Source organism: Macaca nemestrina, chromosome 5, assembly GCF_043159975.1.
Source record: "Macaca nemestrina isolate mMacNem1 chromosome 5, mMacNem.hap1, whole genome shotgun sequence".
Taxonomy (NCBI): domain Eukaryota; kingdom Metazoa; phylum Chordata; class Mammalia; order Primates; family Cercopithecidae; genus Macaca; species Macaca nemestrina.
In genome coordinates, this window is record NC_092129.1 from 70,783,654 (window position 1) to 70,811,226 (window position 27,573).

At 40.4% G+C, this 27,573-nt stretch overlaps 1 protein-coding gene across 7 annotated transcripts in view; it reads left to right on the forward strand.

Moving 5' to 3' along the window:
* The first annotated feature begins 11,076 nt into the window (after positions 1-11,076).
* The window catches only part of LOC105489041 (estrogen receptor 1), a 432,743-nt gene continuing 416,246 nt past the window's right edge, over positions 11,077-27,573 (forward strand). For 3 of the 7 annotated variants that reach the window (XM_011753622.3, XM_071095958.1, XM_011753626.3), the window contains exon 1: positions 11,092-11,555. The gene's annotated coding sequence lies outside the window, so the exon portion shown is untranslated. Of the gene's footprint in view, positions 11,556-27,573 lie in introns of all 7 variants that reach the window. The other 4 variants (XM_011753634.3, XM_011753633.3, XM_071095960.1 and 1 more) reach the window with 4 other exon arrangements.

Consider the following 27,573-nt stretch of genomic DNA (forward strand, 5'->3'; position numbering starts at 1 on the left):
GTTATGTCCTTTCTTGGTTTTGGTATTAAAGTGATGCTGGCTTCATAGAATGAATTAGGGATGGTTCTTTTTTCTCTATCTTGTGGAATACTGTCAATAGGATTGCTACCAATTTTTCTTTGAATGTCTGGTAGAATTCTGCTGTGAATCTGTCTGGTCCTGGACTTGATTTTGTTGGTAATTTTTAAATTCCCATTTCAATCTCACTGCTTGTTATTGGTCTGTTCGGGGTACCTAATTCTTCCTGATTTAAGCTAGGAGGGTTGTATCTTTCCAGGAATTTATCCATCTCTTCTAGGTTTTCTACTTTATGTGCATAAAGGTGTTCATAGTAGCCTTGAATGATCTTTTGTATTTCTGTGGTGTCAGTTGTAATATCTCCCATTTCATTTCTTATTGAGGTTGTTTGGATTTTCTCTCTTCTTTTCTTGGTTAATCTTGCTAAGCGTCTATCAATTTTATTTACCTTTTCAAGGAGTCAGCTTTTTGTTTCACTTATCTTTTGTATTTATTTTTTTTGTTGATGTTGTTTCAATTTCATTTAGTTCTGCTCTAATCTTTGTTATTTCCTTTCTTCTGCTGGGGTTGGGTTTGGTTTGTTCTTGTTACTCTAGTTCCTTGAAGTGTGACCTTAGAATGTCAGTTTGTGTTCTTTCAGTCTTTTTGATGTGGATGTTTAAGGATATGAACTTTCCTCTTAGCACCGCCTTTGCTGTATCCCAGAGGTTTTGATAGGTTGTGTCACTATTGTCATTCTGTTCAAATAATTTTTTAATTTCCATCTTGATTTCGTTTTTGACCCAGTGATCATTCAGGAGCAGGTTATTTAATTTCCATGTCTTTGCATGGTTTTAAAGGTTCCTTTAGAGTCGATTTCCAGTTTTATTCCACTCTGGCCTGACAGAGTACTTGATATAATTTCAATTTTGTTAAATTTATTGAGGCTTGTTTTGTGACATATCATGTGGTCTATCTTGAAGAAAGTTCCATGCACTGTTGAATAGAATGTGTATTTTGTGGTTGTTGGATGGAATGTTCTGTATATATCCGTTAAGTTCATTTGTTCCAAGGTATAGTTTAAATCCATTGCTTCTTTGTTGACTTTCCATCTTGATGACCTGTCTGGTGCTGTCAGTGGAATATTGCAGCCCTCCACTATTATTGTGTTGCTATATATCTCATTTCTTAGGTCTATTAGTAATTGTTATATACATTTGGGAGCTCCAGTGTTAGATGCATATATGTTTAAGATTGTGATATTTTCCTGATGGACAAGGTCTTTTACCATTATATAATGTCCCTCTTTGTCTTTTTTAACTGTTGTTGCTTTAAAGTTTGTTTTGTCTGATATAAAAATAACTACCCCGGCTCACTTTTGGTGTCCATTTGCATGAAATGCCTTTTTCCACCCCTTACTTTAAGTTTATGTGAGTCCTTATGCGTTAGGTGATTCTCTTGAAGGTAACAGTTGGTTGGTGAATTCCTATCCATTCTGCAGTTCTGTATCTTTTAAGTGGAGCATTTAGGCCATTTACATTCAATGTTAGTATTGAAATGTGAGGTACCATTGCATTGATCATGCTATTTGTTGACTGTGTACCTTGGTTTTTGTTTTTGCTTTTAAAATTGTATTTTTATTTCATAGGTCCTGTGTTATGCTTTAAAGAGTTTCTGTTTTGATGTGTTTCCAGTAATTGTTTCAAGATTTAGAGCTCCTTTTAGTAGTTTTTGTAGTAGTGGCTTGGTAGTGGCAAATTCTCTCATCATTTTTTTGTTTGAGAAAGACTGTATCTTTCCTTCATATATGATGCTTGATTTCACTGGATACAAAATTCTTGACTGATAATTGTTTTGTTTGAGGAAGCTAAAGATAGGGCCCCAAATCCCTTCTAGTTTGTAAGATTTCTGCTGAGAGAGATATCTGCTGTTAATCTGATAGGTTTTCCTGTATAGATTACCTGGTGCTTTTGTTTCACAGCTCCTAAGATTCTTTCCTTTGTCTTAACTTTAGATAACCTGATGACAATGTGTGCCTAGGTGATGATCTTTTTGCAATGAATTTCCCAGTTGTTCTTTGTGCTTCTTGTTTTTGAATGTCTAGGTCTGTAGCAAGGCTGGGGAAGTTTTCCTCGATTATTCCCCCAAATATGTTTTCCCAACTTTTAGAATTCTCTTCTTCTTAGGTTTGGTCATTCAACATAATCTCAGACTTCTTGGAGGCTTTGTTAATATTTTCTTATTCTCCTTCCTTTGTCTTTGTTGGATTGGGTTAATTTGAAGACCTTGTCTTTGAGCTCTGAATTTCTTTCTTCTACTTGTTCAATTCTATTGCTGAGACTTTCCAGAGCATTTTACATTTCTATAAGTGTATCCAATGTTTCCTGCAGTTTTGATTGTTTTTTCTTTATGCTATCCGTTTCCTTGACTATTTCTCTCTTCACTTCTTCTATTGTTTCTCGGATTTCCTTGCACTGGGGTTTCCCTTTCTCTGGTGCCTCCGATTAGCTCAATAACTAGCCTTCTGAATTCTTTTTTCAGGTAAATCGGGGATTTCTTCTCAGTTTGGATCCATTGCTGGTGAGCTGGTATGATTTTTTTGGAGGTGTTAAAGAGACTTGTTTTGTCGTATTACCAGGTTTGGTTTTCTGGTTCCTTCTCATTTGGATTGACTCTGCCAGAGGGAAGGTCTATGGCTGAAGGCTGTTGTTCATATTCTTTTGTCCCACGAGGTGTTCCCTTGATGCAGTACTCTTTCCCTTTTCCTATGGATGTGGCTTCCTAAGAGCCGAGCTGTAGTAATTGTTATCTCTCTTCTCGGTCTAGCCACCCAGCAAGTCCATCAGGCTCTGAGCTGGTACTGGGGGTTGTTGGCACAGAGTCCTGTGATATGAACTGTCTGTGTGTCTCTCAGCTGTGGATACTTGCACCTGTTATGGGGGAGGTGTCAGGGTGGTGAAATGGACCCCTGGTTCTTACCTTTGGTGGTTTAATGCTCTATTTTTGTGCTGCTTGGCCTTCTGCAGGGAGGTGGCACTTTCCAGACAGCATCGACTATGGTAGTGTGGAGAGGGACTGGCAGTGGGTGGGGTCCTAGAGCTCCCAAGAATATATGCCCTTTGTCTTCAGCTACCAGGGCGGGTAGGGAAGGACCATCAGGTGGGGGCAGGGCTAGGCCTGTCTGAGCTCAGACTCTCCTTGGGCAGGTCTTGCTGTGGCTGCTGTGAGGGGATGGGAATGAGGTTCCCAGGTCAATGGAGTTGTGTACCTAGGAGGATCATGGCTGCCTCTGTGGAGTCATGCAGGTTGTTAGGCAAGTGGGAGAAAGACGACAGTCACCAGCCTCACCCAGGTCCTATGCAATCCAAAGGGCTGGTCTCACGCTCACCGCTAACAACTCTGAGTCTGTTTCCAGGCAGGGGGCAAGCACGGCTGAGAACTTGCCCCAGTCTACCCACCTCCCAGTGGCACAAGAAAAGGGCTTTAGTTCTTCCCCAGCCTGTGGAGTCTGCACACAGGATTCACACCCTCCCCCATGTTATGGCCAGGAGGCTTCTCGACCGGATCAAATTGTTACAAAGTTCAGCTGGAGACTTCCTTCTTCCTGTGGCGTTTCCCCCGTGCCTCTGGCCACCCTCCTGAAGGAACCTTGTGATGCCAGGCAGGAGTGACCTGCTTGGGGACCCAGCGAGCTCCCCGGGCCTTTCCTGCTGCTTCCTCTATCCCTGTATTTTGCTTGTCTCTCTAAATTGACTCAGCTCCGGATAAGGTCAGAACCTTCTCCTGCAAACTAGTACTTCAGTTTCCCCAGGGCGGGTGTGTGTTGGAGGGCAGAGGATCTCCCTTTCCCCGCAGTTTGGACACTCACAGAATTTGGGGTGTCTCCTGGGTCCTGCAGGAGCAGTCCGCTTCCTTCAGAGGGTCTATGGGTCCTCCTGGGATTCCTGATTTATTCCTGCCATTGTTCCGGAGCTGAAATTCACAGTGTGAGCCTCTGCACGCTGCTCTGCCTGTCCGAGTTGAAGCTGCAATCTAGTTTTGCCTCTCATTGGTGATGATGATCTATGATCTCTACAAGGATACATTTGCTAGAAATATTGGTTCTCTCTGACTGGGCGCGGTGGCTCACGCCTGTAATCCCAGCACTTTGGAAGGCCGAGGAGAGTGGATCATGAGGTCAGGGGATCCAGACCATCCTGGCTAACACGGTGAAACCCCGTCTCTACTAAAAATACAAAAAATTAGCCAGGAGTGGTGGCGGGCACCTGTAGTCCCAGTTACTTGGGAGGCTGAGGCAGGAGAATGGCGTGAACCCGGGAGGCGGAGCTTGCAGTGAGCCGAGATGGCGCCACTGCACTCCAGCCTGGGCCACAGAGCGAGACTCCATCTCAAAATAAATAAATAAATAAAAATAAAAGAAATATTTGTTCTCCGTACCTCAAACGGGATATAACTGAAATACAAAAAAAAACCCCAAATATGGGGAGGTAATTTCTTTGTTTTTTGAGACAGGGTCTTGTTCTGTTGCCCAGGCTGAGTGCAGTGGGACAATCACAGCTCACTGCGGCCTTGACCTCCTGGGCTCAAATGATCCTACCCCCTTAGATTCCCAGCTGGGACTACAGGTGCGCACCACCACTACAGGTGTGCACCACCACACCAGCTAATGTTTAAAATTGTTTTTAATAGTGAGAGGGTTTCACAATTTTGCCAGGCTGGTCTCGAACTCCTGGGCTCAAGCAATCTGCCCACCTTGGCCTCCCAAAGTGCTGGGATTATAGGCATGAACCACTGCACCAGAACCTTGGAGAGGTAATTTTTTACAAGGCCATATTTTCTCTAACAGAAGAGCACTAAGAAGTCAGATTTCATCCTGGCACATTACTGTCACACCAGCAAATGACTGTGCTGATTAGAAAGCTTGTGTAGCTCAGAAGTGTCATATAATATGCAGTCTCCATTGAGCACATTGCAGCTTATGTTCATTAGGTAAAGCCACAGTAATCTGAAAATATTTTATGTATAGCTGCCATTATTTTATGACTAAACAAGGAGATGATTTTAATATTGATTACTTTCATGCACATATTTTAAAAACTGCTAATTTTTTATGTTGGAAACACTCCAATTCTTTTCTGATCTGGCTATTTTGTATTATACATTTGATTGTATTCCAAAAATATGTAAAACTATTGTGTATCAATAAAACATCCTAACTTTTTTGCAGACATAGTGAAAGGTTTGTTCAGGTTATAGTACGAGTTGCAGTCATCCTGCTTTTTTGGCATGGGAGGGAGATGTTTCTAAACTGGACAGTTGTAGTGTCACCTACCAATGTTCTAAAAAATGTGAACCAGGCAGAGAGAATTACAGAGGCTGGGTGGAAACTTTGGTTCTGGGCCTGACTCTGCCCCTAACTTGGCGTGAAGGTTCAGTTTCTTCCTACTACATCAGGAAAAATAATACTTGCTTTATGTCATGTGTCTGCTGTGATGATAACAAAGATAATGTATATGAGACAATTTAAAACTTAAAGCATTTTAAGTTCTTTTGTCTTTATGGGAGAGGGAGGACCATCATTTCTTTCTCCTTTTTCTTTTTCTTCTTCTCCTCCCCCTTTCCTCCTCTTTTTGTCATTCCTTCTTTTTCTCCTTCTCTTTCTCCTCCTCCCTCTCCTCCTTCTTCTTCCTCCTCCATCCTTCTCCTTCTTCTCCCTTCTTCCCTTCTCCTTCTTCTTCCTTCTTTTCTCCTTCTCCTTCATTCTCCTTCTCCTCCTCCTTCATCCATGCCTCCTTCTTCTTCCTTTTTTTTTTTTGAGATGGAATCTTGCTCTGTTACCCAGGCTGGAGTGCAGTGGCATGATCTTGGCTCACTGCAGCCTCCACTTCCCAGATTCAAGTGATTCTCATGCCTCAGCCTCCCTCGTAGCTGAGATTACAGGTGTGCACCACCACACCTGGCTAATTTTTGTGTATATATATATATGTGTGTGTGTGTGTATATATATATATGTGTGTGTGTGTGTGTATATATATATATATATATATTTTTTTTTTTTTTTTGAGATGCTGTTTCACTCTTGTCACCCACGCTGGAGTGCAGTGGTGCAATCTTGGCTCAATGCAACCTCCACCTCTCAGATTCAAGCAATTCCCCCGCCTCAGCCTCCTGAGTAGCTGGGATTACAGGCGTGCACCACCATGCCTGGATAATTTTGTATTTTTAGTAGAGACAGGCTTTCACCATGTTGGCCAGGCTGGTCTTGAACTCCTGACTTCAAGTGATCCACCTGACTCGGCCTCCCAAAGTACTGGGATTACAGGTGTGAGCCACCACACCCAGTTCTTTTCTTCCTCTTCTTCTTCCTCCTTCTCCTCCTCTTCTTCTTCTTGTTCATCTTCGTCTTCATCTTCTTCTTCCTTCTTTTCTCTGTCTCCTTCCCTTCTTTCTTTCCTCCTTATCCTTCTTCTGTCTGATGCATAGCCAAGGGTTTGATAACTGTCTGCTCTGTGCTGACAGTCTCAGGAGCAGTAAAGAAACTCCTATTTTGTACTCCAAATAATCCACAAGATAATTGGAGCACCTTGAAGGAGGAAAGAGAAGTTCAAAGAGATCAGGTAAGTTGTACAAGCTCTGAATCCCAGCACACAGTGAAGATGGGCTTCCAGTCTGGTCTCTCTGATTCCAAAGTCTATAGTCTCACCTGTGATTAGCTTTCCTGATTTGTTATAAAAAAAAAAAAAAAAAAAAAAAGCTTCATTTGCTTAGGTAAAATTCTAGGGAATTTTCAGCAGAAATTTTCAGTGTTGATAGAGAATTTTCTTGAGGCAAAACTGATAATCATAAAGCTTGTCTGGCTACCAAAATTGATCTGGTAGTCAAAACTTCTTGGTAAAGTTATCATTATAGAGACCCAAGAGAAACAAATAAGAAGAATCTGCTACTATATTTTGGCGGAGTTGAGAAATTTTTTAATTTGAGCTTTCACGCTAAGAGATAAGACTCTGTGACCAATTAGTGTGTTTTGTGTTGCTATAAAGGAATGCCTGAGGCTGGGTAGTTTATAAAGAAAAGAGGAGTATTTGGCTCAGAGTTCTGAGGGCTGTACAAGCATGGCACCAGCATCTGCTTGGCTTCTGGGGAGACTTCAGGAAGGCTTTGCTCATGGCAGAGGCGAAGATGGAGCAGGTATGTCACATGAGAGGGAGCAAGAGAGAGGGGAGGAGGTGCCGGGCTCCTTTAAGCAACCAGGTCTTGCATGAACTAATAGAGTGAGAACTGAATCATTACCATGAGGAGGACACCAACCCTTTCATGAGAGATCCGCCCCCATGACCCAAACACCTCCCACCAGGCCCACCTCCAACACTAGGAATGACATGTCAACATGAGATTTGGAGGGGACATGTATTCCAACTATTCACCCATTTTCCCTACTTGAAGGGAGTTCACAGTAGGACAAGTTCACTTAAATCTTTGTTTTGGAATTGGGATGGATAAGACATCATTTATTCAGTTATAGTTTTTAGTTTCTGGCTTTGGTTAACTCAAACAAAAAGGGAATATTTCAGACTGGTGCTTAGTAAATCATAGAATGACAAACAATTGGAAGATCAGGTTAAAATGAACTTGGAGGACATTAAGTGAAATAAGCCGGGCACAGAAAGACAAATACTGCAAATTCTCACTTACACGTGGAATCTAAAAAAGTTGAACTTACAGAAGCAGAGAGTGGAACGGTGGTCACCAGAGGCTGGGGAAGGAGAAGTTGAGGAGATATCTCGTTGGTCAAAGCACACAAAATTTCAGTTAGGCAGGAGGAAGAAGTTCAAGAGATCTATTGTACAACATGGTGACTATAGTTAATAACCTTGTGACTGTATTGAATTCTTGAAAATTGCTGAGAGTAGATTTTAAGTGTTCTCACTTAAAAAAATCAGTATGTGAGATAATGCATATGTTAGTTAGCTCTATTTAGCCATTCCACAACGTATATGTAGTCCAAAATCATGTTGTACCTGATACATAAATACATTTTTATTTGTCAATTAAAAATACCATGGAATTGGGGCAACAAAAGCTATCTGCCCAGGTGGGAACAAATCGCCTCCCAGCATCTTTCCTTCATTGCATCTCTTATCAAGATAGAAAGTCCCTGGAGAGAGGGTCTGTTTGGACCAGCTTGAGTCTGGTCCCTATACCTTGGCTATGAGAGGAGTATCCTTGCTGAAGTCGTCTGCGATAGACCCTGTGGATGCATTTGGCTTGGAAATACGAATCCCCTCAAGTCTCTGTTCACAGTGGGACAATTTTTATTCTCTTCCTCTCCAGAAGGAATCAAGTGGTGTCATAAAGGAGAAATGTGTGGTAAGCAGAACTCTCTCCTCTCCTCAAAGAAAGTCTGTTACCATGTATACTTTTAAACATTTTATTTTAAAATAAAATTAGACTCACAAGAAGTTACAAAAACGATAGAGAATTGCCCTGTAACTTTTACCCAGCTCCCTGTAATGACACCATCTTATGTAACTCTAGTACATTATTAAAATAAGGACACTGATATTGGTAAAATACTATTAACAGAACCACACACTTTTGGCTTTTTATTTTATTTTATTTTTATGTTTTGAGACAGAATCTTGCTCTGTCACCCAAGTTGGAGTGCAGTCCCGCCATTTCAACCTCTACCTCCTGGGTTCAAGCAATTCTCCTGTCTCAGCTTCCCATGTAGCTGGGATTACAGGCGCCCACCACCACGCCTGGCTGATTTCTGTATTTTTAGTAGAGATGGGGCTTCACCATGTTGGCCAGGCTGGTCTCAAACTCCTGACCTCAAGTGATCCACCCACCTCTGCCTCCCAAAGTGCTAGGATTACAGGTGTGAGCCACCATGCCCGGCCTGGTTTTGGCATTTTTAAATACATGCTCTATAATATTGATTTTTGTGTGAACATGTGTTTGTGTATATTTATAATGAGAACTCAAGTCATATTGTAATCCTATTTTGTAAACTAACTTTTTTCCTTTATCAGTATATCAAGATTATTTTCCGACATCATTTGACATTTTTTTCTACAGTGTAATTTAATGGCTACATTTTTTTCCTATCCTATGAATATATCAAACTATTTCTTGAAAACCCTACTCAGGAATTTAAAAAAATAAAAATGATGTTTTAATATTATAAAGATCCAGTGAGGTATATTCTTATATATACACATTTTTAAGGTTTGAGTTCTTACAAGATGCTGAACTAGCTGAGACTACTGGTTCTCACCTGTCACATCTGGAAAAATTATAGAAGGAAAACATCAAGATTTGGAAAAATCTGCGAGAATTGTTTTGCATTAGTGTGTAGGTGTGTGTGTTGGGGTGGTGGCTGCAGCTTGGGGCAGAGGCCTCAGATGTGGCTGTGGAGTGATTGAATAGAGTTTTTGGAGTTTGGCTTTTGTCCCAGGACATTTGGTGTCTGTCCCCAGAGCTGCAGCCCAGAAGGTTGTCCTCAGAGGCGAAGTCCAGGCAGTGAGGAGCTGTCTGCCAGTAGGCAGTTGAAGAAAAAAAAAAATGATCTGGGGAAAAAAAAAAAAATCTTCCACTAATGCTGCCAGGCTGCAGGGAGCTGGAAATGAAGCACTAACAGGAGTGGGTATTTAATGGGGAAGGGAATGATCAACTGCAATTTTTTTGGTACCCAAGACTTTCCACCTTCACACACACACGAGATGCTTTGAAATAAAGATAGTCAAATGACTTAGTAAAGTTCGTTGACATAAAAATATGGGAAATACCAAAGAATATAGAAAGGAAAACTTCATTAATATTATTCAAACTTAAAATTCTAGATTGTATCAACAGTAAGGGGGTTGATGAAAACATGGGAGAAGGCCAAGGGATGTGAGATTGGGCTCAATTCTTGACTTGCTGGGGGAAGGTATCAACACAGAACTTTTAAGAATTAGAAGGCATTAAAAAGAAATAGAAATCCTGAATCAAATTGAAACAGTAAAATAAAATAGTAGAAAGATGTGTAAATGTATCACTATCACAATAACTATAAATAGGTTAAATTTGCCAGTTGAAAGAAAGGAACTATTAAATGAGATTTAAAAAATTTGGATATATGCTTTTCGTGTGAACATACCTAAAGCATATACACGTAACCAGAAAATTAAAAGATGGAAAAATCTGCAGAGAGTGACAAAGGAAAGCTGGTGCATTTGTATTAGTATCAGATAAAGCTCATGTTTAGATAAAAAACATTATAGTAATAGAGGAAGTCATAAGGTTAAAGTTTCAATTCACCAAGAAATATCCATTCTAAACATGTATATATACCCAATTAAGCTGCCTCAAAATATATATGACAAAAATTTAGAGAATTGTAGAGTCAGATATAAGGATTGAAAAGGAAGAAATGAAACTAATTATTTTCAGATGATATATACATTTACATAAAAAACTCCAAAGAATCTTCAGATAAATTATTAGAAATTGTAGGAGAGCTCAGCAAGAAGGCAGGATATAAAATTAATATACAAAAGTCAATGTCATTTCACTATACCAGAAAAAAGACAATAACATTAGAAAATAAATCTAACATAAGATGTAGAAAAACTTATTAGAGGAAAAATTTTCTTGAGAAATATTAAAGAAGATCTAAATAAGTAGAATTATCATATCATATTCATGCATAAGAAGGCAACATTTTGAAGATGTCTTGTTATATATAGGCCTAGGAATAATATAGTTTTAAGTTATGTTATTTTGAACTGTAGATGAAAGAAAGCTCTTTTTTTTCCTTTGAGTATTTTAAGATTTTGAATAAAGTCATAGTGCTCTAGGAAGGTTGTAATATTTTATACTTCGCCAGCAGTGTTTGAGAATGCTTACTTCCTACATGATAACCACCATAAATATTTAAAACCTGATAGCACACAGTTTTAAAAATTTGAAATTCTCCAATTAACAGTGACCTTTAAAAATTAGGTTTACTGGTCTCCATTATTTTGTCCTTTGTAAATTTTTATTAGTTTTTCTGTTCACATGTTCCATTTTTAAAATAGACTTTTAAGAGCTGTTTGTATTAAGAATATTAAGGCTTTGTCCCTATAATTAGTATTTTTCAGAATATCCTTTCTAGGTACAGTTTTTCAGTTCTAGTGCACAGAATGGAAACTTGTTACCTGCTATACCACATTTTCACTAGGATGTGATGTATTTATCACAAACAACAATATTGGTCAACATTTTCCCTCGCTGTGAAGTGCACATTTGACATCCTTTAGAAAAATTACTGACGGTTTTGAGACGATTGTTTTGTGCTTTCTTTCAGTCAACGTAATTTTCCCGAAAGCAGAGATGACTCTTCCAGACATGCTAACAATGCCTGAACAAACTGTGTAAGCTTAGTCCAAAAAAAATATTTGATTAATAGATTTTATTCTGGTAGATTCTAAGGTTCTAAGCAGTCAGAGAAATAATCGCAGAGCCTCAAATATCTCCAAAATCTGATACCAATCCCTTTGATTGTGAATTATATTCTGTAGCTACCAAAGAAGGTAAGTTTTAATTTTTTCTACTCTATTAACTTTCCCTTGGGCAACTGAATATTAAGATGACTATGTAAGGAGGTTATCAGACCAAGGCCTCACACATCAGGATAAAAGCACATGCCATAGAAAGAACATTTGTGTCTCACAAGGTGATACCAAGGCAAGGCTATGGGATATATATGGGCACAATGTTGATATCTTCAAAGACTTGATACATAGTCTGGAGGTTTTCAGAGATTTTAATTTATAATGACAATCTTTCAAATTAGGAGAATTTTTGGACTGTAAAGTTAGCCAAACAAGTCTTCAATGATAAAAAACGTCTATATCTTACACAGGGGGAATACATTTTTTGTTCATTTTAATTTTTTCTCTGTCTATTCATACAGGGGCATCACATGTCTTTATCATTAAAAACTCTGATTTAGATAGACAGTTGTAGAGAAATTTAATGTGTGGGAATTTAAAGTTGTTTTATAAAGATGTAGCAAAATATAAATTTAAGACCCACAGCACCAATGAAAAAGGGAAATTAATTAAACTAGACAACTTTTATGGGTACTACCCATTAAAATTAAAATTTTAGTCATTGTAAATTATATTACATTGTAACAGTTTTCAATCTGTTGTCAAGTTAAATATTTTGGGTGACAATTGTATTTCACAGTTGTTCACACTTTGCATAATTTTCTAAGGAAAATGAGTCCCTTGGGGAGAAAATTGTTCTAAAATTTTATTGTTGGATAATGTTGCTGCACTAACATGATTTGCTGAAGTGGATCTACCATGTGTGTTTAGGTTTTTGTTCTTTACGAAATGTGTTGGGTGAAATTTTCCATAACACTGGTGAACTTTTCATGCTAATTTTCCAGTCCGTCAGTTTAAATATTATGCATTTTTTCCTGCGAATCTATCTTGAATCTGAAAAGGCCCCAGAAGGAATTAGCATGAGTCCAGAGTAGATGGACTGCAAATGTTACTCATATTTCAACATGTATCCAGCTTTCAGAAATAGCTTACTGAAATCAAGGTTGAACCACATGAAATTTTGGGGTTTTTTTGGATGTAAAAAAGGTTAAATATTGACATTTTCATATCATCCAATCTAATATCTTCCTCTAGTGAGGTTCTGGCAAAAAAAAAAAAAAAAAAAAAAAAGTATGATGACCCGAGTTGTTCACTCTTTTAAGCTTTATATTTCAAAATATTTTTAAAATTTAAAGCCATATAAGTGCATCCCAAAAAACATGGGAAAATTTTGTAGGCTACTTTTGTTTACTGATTTTTCTTCTATAGATTTATTTTTATGCTATGCCTGACTCTCCAATTAGATTTTAGTCATCCAGGAAAGTACAATTGCTTGTACTTCTAAGCAATTCTCCCATCACCTGGACATTAACTGCAGCCCACACTGCAGTGTCTTGACTGCAGTAGGCACTCAGTAAATATTTATTGATGGTCCTGATTATGGGATGATGAAATATGCTAAAGGTAACTTAAACTTTTGTCAATAAAACTGAGTTTCAGGTTAGTTTGACCTTTTCCGTATCTCTAAATATTTTCTTTCATGTCATTTTTGTGAAATAGCTCACAAAAGTACTTATTGATTCTGAAATCCTTTTCCCCTCTGGTATTCCTGAGCTATTCTCACTCACACACAGCACACCAGTGCCATCGTTTGCTGTTTTGGTTAAAATCATTCTCATTAATATTCCTCATTCAGTAAAAATAGTTGATTCTCAGTTATAAATATACACTTCATATTGGCATCCAACTGTTATGTGGGATGGAAAACAAAATGATGATATTGACTCCATAAGATAAACAGCAGTCTTTAGAATAGAGTTTGGTGCATAACTGTTCTAAATGTATCAAAGTTATCTCATTTAATCCTCCCACACACCTGTGGGAAGAGAGTATTTGTCTTGCTTTACAGATAAGGAAGCTGAGGCTTAGAAGATTCATATGTCTAACTAAGATCACAGAGCTGGTAAATCAGCCAAGTTTGAGTCTAAATCCAGGTTTTAAATATCATATTACATGTAGGCATAGATAAGCAAGAACAGGTTTTCCTGAAGATGGCCAGGCTAAGGCTTAGAAGAAGGAAGCTCAAGGAGACTAAACCAAGATATGCTAAGGCAAGTTTTTTTGTTTGCTTGTTTGTTTTTGAGACCGAGTTTCGATCTTGTTGCCCAGGCTGGAGTGTAGTAGCATGATGTTGGCTCACCACAACCTCCGCCTCCTGGGTTCAAGTGATTCTCCTGCCTCAGCCTCCCGAGTAGCTGGGATTATAGGCATGCACCACCATGCCCAGCTAATTTTGTATTTTTAGTAGAAACGGTGTTTCACTATGTTGGCCAGGCTGGTGTCGAACTCCTGACCTCAGCTGATCCGCCCACCTCAGCCTCCCAAAGTGCTGGGATTACAGGCATGAGCCACTGCGCCTGGCCTGCTAAGGTAAGTATTGACCATTAGAGGAGATGACTAGTCCCAGTGACAGGTCTTTCCTACTGGGAGTCAGCCAAGAGCTCCCCACTTTTCTGGTTCCGTTGTTCCTCCTGCAAAGTTCCATTGATAAAGTGGTTTCCCATTTGATTGTCCAATGATGCAAATCTCCAGTCCTTTATAGCATTGAGTTTCTTATGGCCTTTTACCGTTGAGTTTCTCATGGCTAATGAATGCTATTGAATTGGTGTTCCCATTTATCTATAGGATTCCATGAGTCAGCCTCTAAAAGAAGGTTCCACTCCCTCACTGTGGGTACTGTCTGGGAATTAGACCCTTAATAGGAGTAATTCACCAAGCAATGTCTTCTGTAATAACACTCCAGTCTCACTGAGAACTTTCTATTCAAAACAACAATCTAAAGGTCTACAGTGTGACTTTCAACTAAACTGAAAAAAGAATAGAAAATGAATGTATGTGATGTACACATTCATTCAACTTCTTATCCCTAAAATTCATAGCAGATTATGACTGATCATTAAAGCCAAATTAAGGAGGCAAAAGGTATAAAACAAAAGGAACTATCAGGCATAATAGTCTTTAAAGTAAAACATTACTACTGACAGTTGCTTGTGTGAAAGATATCTTTATTTAATATGGTAAAAAGAACACAGGAATTGCTGGCACTTACTGTATGTCCATTTTATGTCCATCTTAAAATAGATATGCTGGTATAGTCATCAGATTAGCACTTTAGAATTCAATAGTTTCAGAGAAATCAGAATGGACATTCTTTACATGTGCTCATCTGGCAGGAGAATTGAACAAATCCTTTCTATAGGAAAACGTAAAATTCCTAATAACTCCACAGGACTGTATGACTTGGGCTGGCAACTTCAGTGAATACAGCAGAGTTTGGGCAATGGGAAAGGGTACAATTGTGTTCCTAAACTTTTAACTTTGCGAGGCAGTGACTTTATTTCTTCTTCATGATTTTGCAGTGAGTTCAGTACAGCGGTTAGTTTCAGTACAGTTCAGTGGCTAAGCTTTTGAGAGGTACAGTTCTATGTTCTAACTCAACTTCTACCACTTGTTAGAAAGTGACTCTTGTCAAACTATTGGCCCTTTCAAACCTCAGTTTCCCCATCTGCAAAACTTTATTCATGTTGTGAGGGTTAAATGAAAAATATGTAAAACTCATCAAAATTTTAAGCACAAAATACCAAGTCTCAGCACAATACGTATAGTAGGAGTCCAGCCATTAAAATTCGAAACAGGCAGAAGCAAAAATATTTTGTTTAGAAGTACTTGCATTTTCTAGATCTTTGGTTGGGTGGACAACATATAGGTGTTCTTTTTCTTATTTTTTTTTTAAAGCATACATATATGTTATGTAGACTCTTCAGTATGTATATTTAACTCACAATAAATATTTATAAATACAAAGAAAGATATGACATACATATGCATACACAGTGGTAAGCCCCAATACACTGCCTCATTTCTAAATGACTCTAACATTTGTAGGACAGTGGTTTTAAACCTTTGGCCCTCATTAGATACTCTGGGGAGCTTGAAAATATATGCTGATGTAGGCATAGATAAGCAAGAATGTAGACATTCTGATTTAATTGATTAGGGGTTCGGCTCAGGCATCAGTATTTTTAAATAAAAGCTTCCCAGATGATTCTAATGTGAACTTAAAATTGACCAATACTGGGATGACTTTAAAAGAGCGAGTGCAATAGTCACTAAACAAAATAGGAGGCGATGTGTCTCAAAAACGGTAAAATTGTTTTAAAAATTATAATACAATTAAAAAAATGTAATACAATTATTTAGAAAATTCTTACAATTTTGTGTTTTGAAAGCACCATGTGGATATCATGGGGAAAACCAGAACTTTGTTAGATTTGCAGTTTGGTATCGTCTCCATTTTGCAGTATTTTATTCAGGAGATGCAGGTGGGAAGTGGACAATTGCCTATAAGGCCATGCTTTGCACTGGGGTGTCCAGATGAGAGGCAAGTGGAGGGTAGAGTTTAGCCTGCATTCTATTCCCCAAGGTACATCTCCTGGTGAGGGGTGGCTTCTAATCAGAGGAAGAAGTCCTATGTCCTGTTTCCTAATGCACACACAGGTTCCACAAGCCCTCACTTTGTTCCCAAGAGCATAGCTTTTATTTTGGTGCTTAAGACTGCTGAATGTCACAAAATAATTATTCCCAGCACAAACAAATATTCACAATAGTTATGTGCACAACCTATTTGAGCAGTGATATGTTTTGGCTCTATGGCCTGTTTGGGCACTGATATGGTTTGGCTCTGTGTCCCTACCCAAATCTTATCTCAGATTGTAATCCCCATGTGTCCAGGGAGGGACCTGATGGGAAGGGTTTGGATCATGGGCGTGGTTTCCCCCATGCTGTTCTTGTGATACTGAGTGAGTTCTCACGAGAGCTAATGGTTTAAAAGTCTTTGGCAGTTCCCCTTTCTCTCCCTCTCTCTCTCCTGCTGCTGTATAAGACATGCCTTGTTTCCCCTTTGCCTTCTGCCATGATTAAGTTTCCTGAGGCCTTCCCAGCCATGTGGAAGTATGGGTCAATTAAACCTCTTCTTTATAAATTACCAAGTATCAGGCGCCAAAACCAATGAGAAGGGATGCTGGCCAGTGGCACACAGCAGGGTCCTGGTGTCTCCCCCACCATTCAGCCACCACTTGGCCAGGTGTGAATGTATTAACTATTGCTGGAGTGAGGTGAAAGGAGGCAGTCCTGCAGAGGGGCCACCGCCACTGGGATGACACAGGAGGGCACTCAAGAGACTCAACTTAGTGACTCTATCAACTGGTGAAAATATTTAGATATTTTCACAATCAATATGGCCTTGCTGGTATAAACCGGGTGATTATAAACTCTCTTGCCACCTATCACAGAAGTCGAAGTTTCATCATTTCTTTTCCTGTATTTGGTTTATGTGCAATGATATAGATTTATTTTCCAGTTCCGGAAAATAATCATGGTTAATACTGACCAAGAACTGATCATTTCCTTTTCTCTTTATACCAACCCTTGGGGTAGTACCATTATTAAATGGGGAGGAAACAGAGGTTAAATAACATGCCTCCAATCAGTAGTGGGGAAATGAAAGAATCAGGATACAAAGCCAGGTCTGTCTGGGTCTTGGGCCCAGCTCAACATCTGTGCTCTACTGCCTGGGACTCCTGCTGCCAATTCTTTCTACCTCGTCATCCCTCTACCCTGCACCAGCAAATCCACACGGTGAGATGAAGAGAAGAGAGGCCCACAGGCGAGAAAGTGGCAGCAGCAACAGAAGATGTACCATGAGGAAGTTCTGGGAGGTTCTGCCCCTCTTTCTGAGAATGGGGGAGAGACAGAGCTGAGTTACAACTGCACTGCTTCTTAGCTTCTTAGTTTCTCTTCAGAATTAGTGGCAAAGAAGAGTTTTAGAAGACTTTAGCATGTATTAAACGAAGAATTTTGTTTACAAAAAAATTGTGGATCGTTCCCATGCTCGTCTGGAAAACTCTTGTTAAACTTTTGTGCAGCTAGTAAATTAAGTCACTGTTTATTCTATGTAGTGGAAAGCATGCTTAAACTCTAACTCAGGAGACCTGATTCTAGGAATAGTTAAGCCCGAGTTCACTGTAAGCTACTTAAGTTATCTGTGTCATTATTCTAGTCTATTACGTGGAGGGCTTGGGCTGGTTTCTTGGTAAGGTGGGATTTGGCTAAATGCTCTTGGATACATTGCTCGCCTCTTTGAACCTCAGCTTTCTTTTTGGTGATTATTTAATTGCATGTGAAAACAAAAATAGGGCATTTCATATAATGCCTGGAATGGCACTGAGATTGTCTCCACTACAGTAAGGAGATGGTTTAGAAATTAGCTAATTTATTAATTAATGGCCTATAGATCTTCGTGTAGGTTGGTACTTCAAAGTCCCGTTCATATTGATCATGTTCATATTTATCTATTCATCACTTTTATTTCACAATCTCTTTTTCTGCTGAGATCAACTGAGATTTCTAGAAAGTAGTCCTATTGTCAGCACTTTGCCCAGTGCATTTAATAAGAACTTGACTAGCATTGACTCAAACAGTTCTCTCAGAAGCGCTGGCACCTTTTGTTTCAATTTTTTTAACCATTAACTGCCCATAATAATTGAAGCATGAATGCACTTTCTTTGGATTATGAAACAAATCAATCACAGACATGGGAATTAGGTGTGTTCTCTTGCTTCGTTCAATTCCATGCATTTTTTGGTTTGAGCTTTCACTGTGTCCCCAGAACTGTGGTTGGTGCCTAACAGTGGCCCCACAAAGTACAGCTTTATATTCAAGGAGATGACAATCTTGTTGGAGGAAAAACCTTACACACAGAACAAATAGGGAACAATGCAAGGGAAACACACATCGCAAGTTTTGGTTGTCCCTATTTTATGGCTGCGCTATGAAACAAAGCACCTGCCGTTCCTGAGAGGGAAGGGATAGGATCATAATTACACAAAGGCGAAATGAGTTAATCCGAAAGGGAACATTGAGCATGTCATTTTTCTATTGAAGTGCTATTATTCAGTATCGGCTTCCTTTGGTGGTGGTGGTTTTTGATTCCCTCTGCCCCGGACCTTGTTGTTTAAAGATATTCTTTCTATGAGGGATCTTGGATGCATTTTAGCAGCATTTCCACTGCCCTTTGTTATATAGACTTTGATGCCATTCCAGGTACATCACATTCTTGCTAGGTGAGTAAAGGTAAGCATACTTAGAAGTCAAAACGAAAAGACAGAAGTGGTTACTTAGACTTGAGAAATTATAGATTCCATGGAGAAAACTGTATTTAAATCACAAGACATGCTGAAAACTCACATTACCACCTGTTGGAAGTGAACTCTGCTTTTACAGGTTACTAGGAGAAGGTCAGCCCTTCTGTAAAAGCAAATAAACAAGGATACCATTACCATAGTTTCAAGCAATACACATTAAGAACTGAACATTGATACTGACATGATTTCTAGTTTATTATCTGTGACAGAACCCAGTAGCTTATTGAAAAACGATCACGAAAGAAATAACTAAGAAATAACTATTTAAAATAAATCAGGATATAATGAGGACGAAGCTTTAGATAACACAAAAAGGCAATTTCTATTTAGACTGAAAAATAGCAGGCACAGATATATCTTTGACAGAGTGACCTGCCAGAGTCCCTACTTTCCAGCCCATCTGATAAAGGTCAATGATTGAACACCCAAACACGTTGATACACACAGCACCTGCCTGATGAAAACAGTTAGCAGTGTGTTTCTCAACCCGGAGTGCACTGTTTTCTTAAAGTTTTAAAAACAATAATCTAAATTTCCCTATTCCATGAGTAAAGTTTTGCTTTTTTCTTTTTCACACTAAACAGCGATCCATGTTTTAGCTGAAAGTCAATTGAGAAAAATGTATTGTGTCTGTGTTTTTCTTGCTTTCTTTTAAACACCTCTAAAAGAACTTTTTCCGCTTCCTGAATTGAGAACGAGGTAGGAATGAAAGACTGAAATGGTAACTCTCATCATCATTTTATTATTATGACAAGTTTGGGTTTATGAAGTAAGTATTTTCCCAATTACTGCCTCCAAATGTTAAATAGGTAGATAACATGCCAACTTTAACTGCAGTCCTTTAACTGTAATCCTTAAAATGTTTTTTGTAGTATTACTATCAGTATCCTGAACAGAAATAGCAGTGATAAAAATCAAATCAAGGTTTGTGAACACCAAAATTCCATTTGCCTGTGTGTGGAGGGTGGTTTAGGATTAGTAGAATTAATATTCTTTGCAAACGGCTGCACCTAGCATGTTCGCCTTCAAGCCCTGGGACTGCTCTAATTTTCCTGGCTTGAGAGACTTCCATTAAACAAGAAAATGAGGTGGGAAAGATCAGAGAATTCACAGGGTAACGGGGAATTGGACCCGAACCTGAGCTTCATGCAGTCCGCAGATTTTTTAAGTGGTTTGTTTTTTAGAAGTGTTTGTCACGACCTCTAAATCATTGTTAATTTCATCGTTAAACTGGCCTTAGAGAGATTTTGTTTTAAAGAGACAATGCAGTTAGAGGACTGTGATCTCTGAACTCAGAAGCCCAGAACTCCGGAGCTGGAAGCCACCAGACCCCAGCAAGAGAAGCTCTTGTCAATCTGGAGCCGCACATTTTGACCGTGTGTGCACAGCCTCCCATCTGGGCAAGCCCTTTTCTCTCCACCACTCCACTCCACAGCTTCTGTTTCTTTTTTTTTTTCGCCGAATTCATCATCCCTGCCTTTCCCATGCCAAGATTTAAAAGGTTTCAAATACTTCAAAAATAAATGATTTCTAAATCACCTCAAGATGACTTACATATAATGTTTTATTACATTTTCCCAAAGCAGAATGGCATATTAGGAAATGATTTTATTTTCATCTACATTTTCTCTTAGGAATATAGAGACATTATCTCAAATTATTACTTCAAAGAGACAGAGACAAGAATTTTGCACGATTCTAGTTCTCAAATCATTTTAGGTATTTTATTTCATTTTGCCTAAATCTCTTAGACAGTTATTTCCTCCTATCACTTAAAAATTACATTTTACTTGGGCAGGGCCTAAAGAATGACATTGAAAAACTAAGAAATTATTGGGAAAAAAATTCCCTTAGCACAACTATCATGATCAGAAGAAATTGGCTAATTTCAGTGTCTTTTCTTTGGGCTCTTCATAGAAAATTGTTGAAATGTGTCTTCCATAAGTAACTGGCATTCTGAAATTGATTTAAAGCTGTAGAGGGGAATTGAAAAAATTAAATCTTAGGTTTGGAGATATTTTAAAAAACTCAACAAGTTCCATGCCCAGAGGAGTCCAGACACTGACCCTCTTTTTCAGCTATTAGAGGTGAGGGAGAAAAAGTTGTGTGGTTGGTGTGGAGAGAGAGACACACACACTTCCTTTAGCCATCATCCTACTAAGGCCTTTACAGCACATTTTCTTGTTAATAATCCCAACTATTTCTATAGGGAAAAGTGCATGTTCCTGTTCTCTGGTAGAAGGGCCACCCAAGGAAATTAGGTTCCTGGTGAATAAGAATGACAGAAGTACCCACAGCTCCTGGGCCACTGGTCTCCTCCATCCAGCCTCCACTGACCTTGCTGGGTCCACTGCAGTTTTCTTGACTTAACTCTATGAGCTCTCTGTTCCTTCAAAGTACTGGAGCTTCTGGCCTTAGTATATCTGTTTCTGCAGCCAGAGCACCTTCACTGAGAAGCTGACCTCTACTTGGTTGTGTTCTTTTTTTTTTTTTTTTTTTTTTGAGACGGAGTCTTGCTCTGTCGCCCAGGCTGGAGTGCAGTGGCCAGATCTCAGCTCACTGCAAGCTCCGCCTCCCGGGTTTAGGCCATTCTCCTGCCTCAGCCTCCTGAGTAGCTGGGACTACAGGCACCCGCCACCTCGCCCGGCTAGTTTTTTGTATTTTTTAGTAGAGACGGTGTTTCACCGGGTTAGCCAGGATGGTCTTGATCTCCTGACCTTGTGATCCACCCGTCTCGGCCTCCCAAAGTGCTGGGATTACAGGCTTGAGCCACCACGCCCGGCCTACTTGGCTGTGTTCTTACTCACCCTATTGGTACCTCTTCCCCCTCCCCCTCCCCTTCCTTTCCCCCTCCCCCGCCCCGAACATATAGCTGGCAGCAAGTGTTGCAGAATGAATGAAGGCAAGCATGAATGCGCATGTTGGAGGATGAAGGTTCTGTTTTTACTCTCAGTGCACCAAAACCCAGCAGAGTTAAATAGTGGAAGGGTTCTTAAGTGCTCAAGTGAGTAGATGGAGGTCATAAGGCAAGCTGAGTGGGAAGGGCTAGAAGGAGAAGAAAGGAGAAAGGGAAGGCAGGAGAGGAGAGAGGTGGGGAAAATGGAAGGGTAGTTGGAATGTCATAGAAAATTAGAGTTAGAAGAGGAGAGTTAGTAGAAAACAGAGCTAGAGTCAAAAACAGAGTGAGAGAGACAGAAATTCATAGATTTTCTGTCTGGCCCAGATCTCATTAGATAACTAGAGCCTTCCTTCTTCCTTTGGGTTGAATGGTCTTTACTCATTCTTTATGTAGACCATCTTTTACTTCCACATGCAGTTTGTGTTTTCCCATAGACACCAATACTTTACATATCAGAACACTTGTCATTTTATTAAAAATTGTTTTTTATTAGTTTCTTTTCCCACTAGACAGTCAACATCATGGATGCAGGACTGTAGGGTCTATCTTTTTCATCACAGTAGCCCTCTCACCTAGCACAGTGAAAGTTGCCAATAATACATTGCTAAATATTTGTTGAAAGCCTAAAGCTCTGGGCAAATAATTTCAATTTTCCAGATTTCAGGATCCCCATTTGTGAGGGAGCTGGGCTATTTGATACCTAAGACTCCCTTCCAGCACTGGTCTTCTATAATTTTGTATCTACATGGCTTCCTGTCTGATGCCAGGAACTTAAGATTTAACTCAAGAAGACAGGAATGTTGCCTGTAAAGACCCTGAAGATCTTGTAATCCAAACTGTGACTGCCTGGAGACTGTTTATACAGGATCTTGAATTGGGCTAGGAGAGTGCAATGGACGGCAGTCCCAGTCCTCATTTGCAGGGAGAGGAAAGCAGCAACATCATTTCTATGGAAAGAAGGAGTTGCCCATAAATCTACTGTGGACATCAAAATATGCTGATGAGCCATTGCAAGTTCATTTCAAAGGGATTTCAGATACAAGCCTGCTCCTTCAGAGTGAGGAGGAAGAATCATTCAGGAAAGAGAGAAATTATGTTCATTTCATATATTGCTGCATGTACATCTTAATCAGTCAGCAAATATTAAGTGCATTCTTGGGCAAAATGCCAAAGGGATGAAGAGAAAAATCAGACTTCAAGGATCATATAATCTGATTGTGGAAGAAAGGCATATTCATCATGAAAATGTAGCAAAGATGTTAAGTGAGTGTCTTAGTCTGTTCTGTGCTGCTAGTAAAATTACCTGAAACTGGGTAATTTACAAAACAATTTATTTCTCATGGTTCTGGTGACTGGGAAGTCCAAGATCAAGACACCAGCAATTTGGTTGTCAGATGAAACTTCAGTTTCTGCTTCATGCATGGTGCCTCCAGAGGAGAGGAACACTGTGTCCTCCTACGGCAGAAGGTAGAAGGGCAAAAGAGGAAAAACTCTCCTTTTTTTTTTTTTTTGAGACAGAGTCTCGCTCTGTCTCCCAGGCTGGAGTGCAGTGGCACAATCTTGGCTCACTGCAAGCTCCAGTCTCCTAGGTTCATGCCATTCTCCTGCCTCAGTCTCCTAAGTAGCTGGGACTACAGGCACCCGCCACCATGCCCAGCTAATTTTTTTGTATTTTTTAGTACAGACGGGGTTTCACCGTGTTAGCTAGGATAGTCTCGGTCTCCTGACCTGGTGATCCACCCGCCTCGGCCTCCCAAAGTGCTGGGATTATAGGCATGAGTCACCACGCCCGGCCGGAAAAGCTCTATTTATCAATTCCCTTTATAAGGGCACCTAATTTCATTCATGAAGGAAGGGCCCTCACGCCTAATCACCTCTTGAAGCCCTGCCTCTTAGTACTATCTCACTGGCAACTCCTGAGTTTTGGAGGGTACACATTCAAACCATAGCAGTGGGATAAGCCAGACACTCAGGTTTCCTATGGGTCCTCCCCATTTAGTTTTCCTAGTTAAAGATTTAAAAGAACAGAAATACTACTTTCTGCTGCATCATTAGAGAAAGGGTATTTGAACTTGGCCTTTGAACATGGCAGTATTTGGCCACTTAGAGATTGGGGATGGCATTCCAGGTGGAGAGAAGAGCAAGGAGAATGGAGAACACTTGACATTTATGAGAATAGTGAGGGTTCATGTCAGGTTACATGAAGCTGACTCATGACAAATTAATTTGGAAAGGCAGGTTGTGACCAGGCTAAAGGCACCTGGACTTTGCTCTAGAGGAAATGTGAAACCATTGCAGATTTCTGAGCAGGCTGCTGGCCAGAGCTGGGCTTCAGGGCGATTCACAACCGTGGTAGGGAAGCTCTTTGGGAGCTGGGAATCCAGGGGAGAACACAGCAAGTGAGAAAGCAGCTGCACTGAGGCCCAGGCTGGGGTTGCTGGTTTCTGGAAAGGGGATAGTGTTGGGGGAGTGGGGAGAGGGGTTAAATGTGAGCTTCTGAGGAAGTACAGGAGGGGTGAATTTCACCATGGAGAAGGCATTCAATAACAAGTCTATAGAGAAGTTGAGGAAGGTGCAGAAGTAAAGGACAATCATGTACTCAAGAAACTTGCTCAAGAAACCTGAGGAGGCAAAAGCCTGATTCCAAAGTGTGAGGGCAACAGCATGCCCCGGGGAGGTGGGGTATCAAGTCCAAACCAAAGGGGAAGGGCAGGGACTCAGGTGCTGGAGTGTTTCAATGTGGATCTTGGGGTCGGCACTTGCTTGCTGGGTGACCTTGGACAAGTTACTATGTGGCCTTAGTTTCTGTAAAATGGAGATCATGATGATAACCACTTGGTAGGGCTGTTGGAAGGATGGAAGGAGTTCAGAAACAGAAAGCTGCCAGCACAGAGCCTGGCCTGTAATAAGCAGTCTATGTGTTTGCTATCACGAGGGTACTTTTTAAGAACTTTAGTGCAGATGAGTATAAATGAGATGTGGAGTGAGTAGCAGAATCAACGCAAGGTTGTTCTTGTAATGGATGAGAGATTGTAAAACATATTTGCATTGGGGAGAAGGCCAGATGGGAGAGGGAAGAAATGGAAGACACAGAAGATTTGTTGGAGGCAAATTTAGATCCAGGACAAAAGTGGGGGAAACTCAGTACTGGAGGGAGGAAAAATGGCCTCACTTTGCACTTGGAATAGCATCTACTTTCTTTACCTTGTACTCTAAAGCCCTCCAGGGCCAGCCTATGGCCTGTTTCTTCTGCCGTAACTCCTCCATTCTCCCCCACTGCCGTTTGCACATCTTGCATTTTCTCAGAGCTGTTAAGATGGTCGTGTGGCTGGCCTTCCTCTAACTAGCCCGTCTTCCTGCAGAGCCCTTCCCTCAGCTTCTTACTTGGCTGAATCTGTTGTCTTACCCAGCTCTCACTTTAAATTCCGAAGTCCTTCCCTAACCATCCGGTCCAAAGTAGCCATTCAACATTCATTACAATACCTGTTTTTCCATCATTACATTGCATTGGTCATCACTTGGTGAATTCTTGTTCATTTATTTAATTGTGTGCTGCCTGTCTCTCTTCACCAGCATATAACCTTCATTACAGCAGAGACCTTTTGCCTGGTCATCACAGTATCCTTGGCTCCTGGAACACGGTAGAGGCCCAGTTAAATGTTTGTTGAATAAATAAATGAATACATCTTTCTGTAATATGTGAGAAAAGTGGGAGGCAAGTCTAGGTGAAGAAGGCACTTAAAAAAATTTTTTTTTGAGACAGAGTCTTGCTCTGTCACCCAGACTGGAGTGCAGTGGCGCGATCTCGGCTCACTGAAGTCTCCACCTCCCGGATTCAAGTGATTCTCATGTCTCAGTCTCCTGAGTAGCTGGGATTACAGGCATGCACCATCACACCTGGCTAAGTTTTTTTTTTTTTTTTAGATGGAGTTTCACTCTTGTTGCCCAGGCTGGAGTGCAGTCGTGCTATCTCTACTCACCTGCAAAATCCGCTGCCCAGGTTCAAGCAATTCTCCTGCCTCAGCCCCCCGAGTAGCTGGGATTACAGGCATGCACCACCATACCTGGCTAATTTTGTAGTTTTAATAGAGATGGGGTCTCACCATGTTGGCCAGGCTGGTCTCGAACTCCCGGCCTCAAGTGATCTGCCTGCCTCAGCCTCCAAAAGTGCTGGGATTATAGGCATGAGCCACTGAATCTGGCCAGAAGAGAGGTTTTGAAGTGGAAAGGAGTTAGAGGAAATTGAGTCATACTTAATTTTATCGAAAAATCGTGAAGTAAAATAATATGTAGAAAGTCAGGGGGTGAACTTCTGGGTGTATGTATTCAATGGAAATAAAATCAGTGTCAAAGAGATCTCTGCACCCCCATGTTCACTGTAGCATTATGCACAATAGTCAAGATACGGAATCGACCTGAGTGTCCATCAACAGATGAATGGATAAAGCAAATGTGGTATGTCTACACTGTGGAATACTATTTAGCCTTAAACAAGAAGAAAATTCTATCATTTGTGACAACGTAGATGAACCTGGAGGACATTGTGTTAAGTGAAATGAGCCAGGCACAGAAAGACAAATCGTGCATGATCTCACTTATATGTGGAATCCAAAAAAGTTGAACTCATAGACACAGAGAGGAGAATGGTGGGTTGCTGGGGAGGAAATGGAATGGGGCAGAAAGAGGAGATATTCGTCAAAGGGCACAAGGTTTTAGTTAGATAGGAGGAGTAAGTTCTGGAGACCTATTGTGCAGCGTGGTGACTGTAGTTAATAATGACGTACGGTATACCTAAAAACTGCTGAGAGAGTAGAACTTAAAAGTTCTTTTTAAAATTTTTATTTTAGGCTGGGTGTGGTGGTTCATGCCTATAATCCCAGCACTTTGGGGGCCGAGGTGGGCAGATCACCTGAGATCAGAAATTCAAGATCAGCCTGGCCAACACAGTGAAACCTTGTCTCTACTAAAAATACAAAAATTAGCCAGGCATGGTGGTGGGTGCCTGTAATCCCAGCTACATAGGAGGCTGAGACAGGAGAATTGCTTGAACCCAGGAGGTGGAGGTTGCAGTGAGCCTAGATTGTGGCACTGCACTCCAGCCTGGGTGACAGAGTGAGACTCTCAAAAATAAAAATTATTTTAATTTTTATAAATAAAGACAGGTTCTCCCTATGTTGCCCAGGCTGGTCTCAGACTCCTGGGCTCAAGCGATCCTCCCGCCTTGGCCTCCCAAAGCACTGGGATTGCAGGCGTGAGCCACTGCACCTGGACAACTTCAAAGTTCTTACCACAAAAAAATGATAAGTATGTGAGGTGGTAGATATGTTAATTAGCTTGATTTAATCATTTCACATTGTGTGTATGTATCAAAATGCCACCTTGTACCCAAAAATAGATGCAGTTTTTATTTATCAATTAGAAAAAAGAGAGGGGACTATAGGCATGCACCACCATGCCAGGCTAATTTTTTTGTATTTGTATTTATTTATTTATTTTTTTGAGACAGAGTCTTGCTCTGTTGCCCAGGCTGGAGTGCAGTGGCACCATCTTGGTTCACTGTAGCCTCTGCCTTCCAGGTTCCAGCGATTCTCCTGCCTCAGACTCCTGGGTAGCTGGGATTACAGGCACACGCCACCATGCCCAGCTAATTTTTGTATTGTTAGCAGAGTCTGGGTTTCGCCATGTTGGCCAAGCTGGTCTCAAACTCTTCACCTCAGGTGATTTGCCTGCCTCGGCCTCCCAAAGTGCTGGGATAACAGGTGTGAGCCACTACGCCTGGCCGTTTTTTTGTATTTTTAATAGAGACGAGGTTTCACTATGCTGGCCAGCCTGGTCT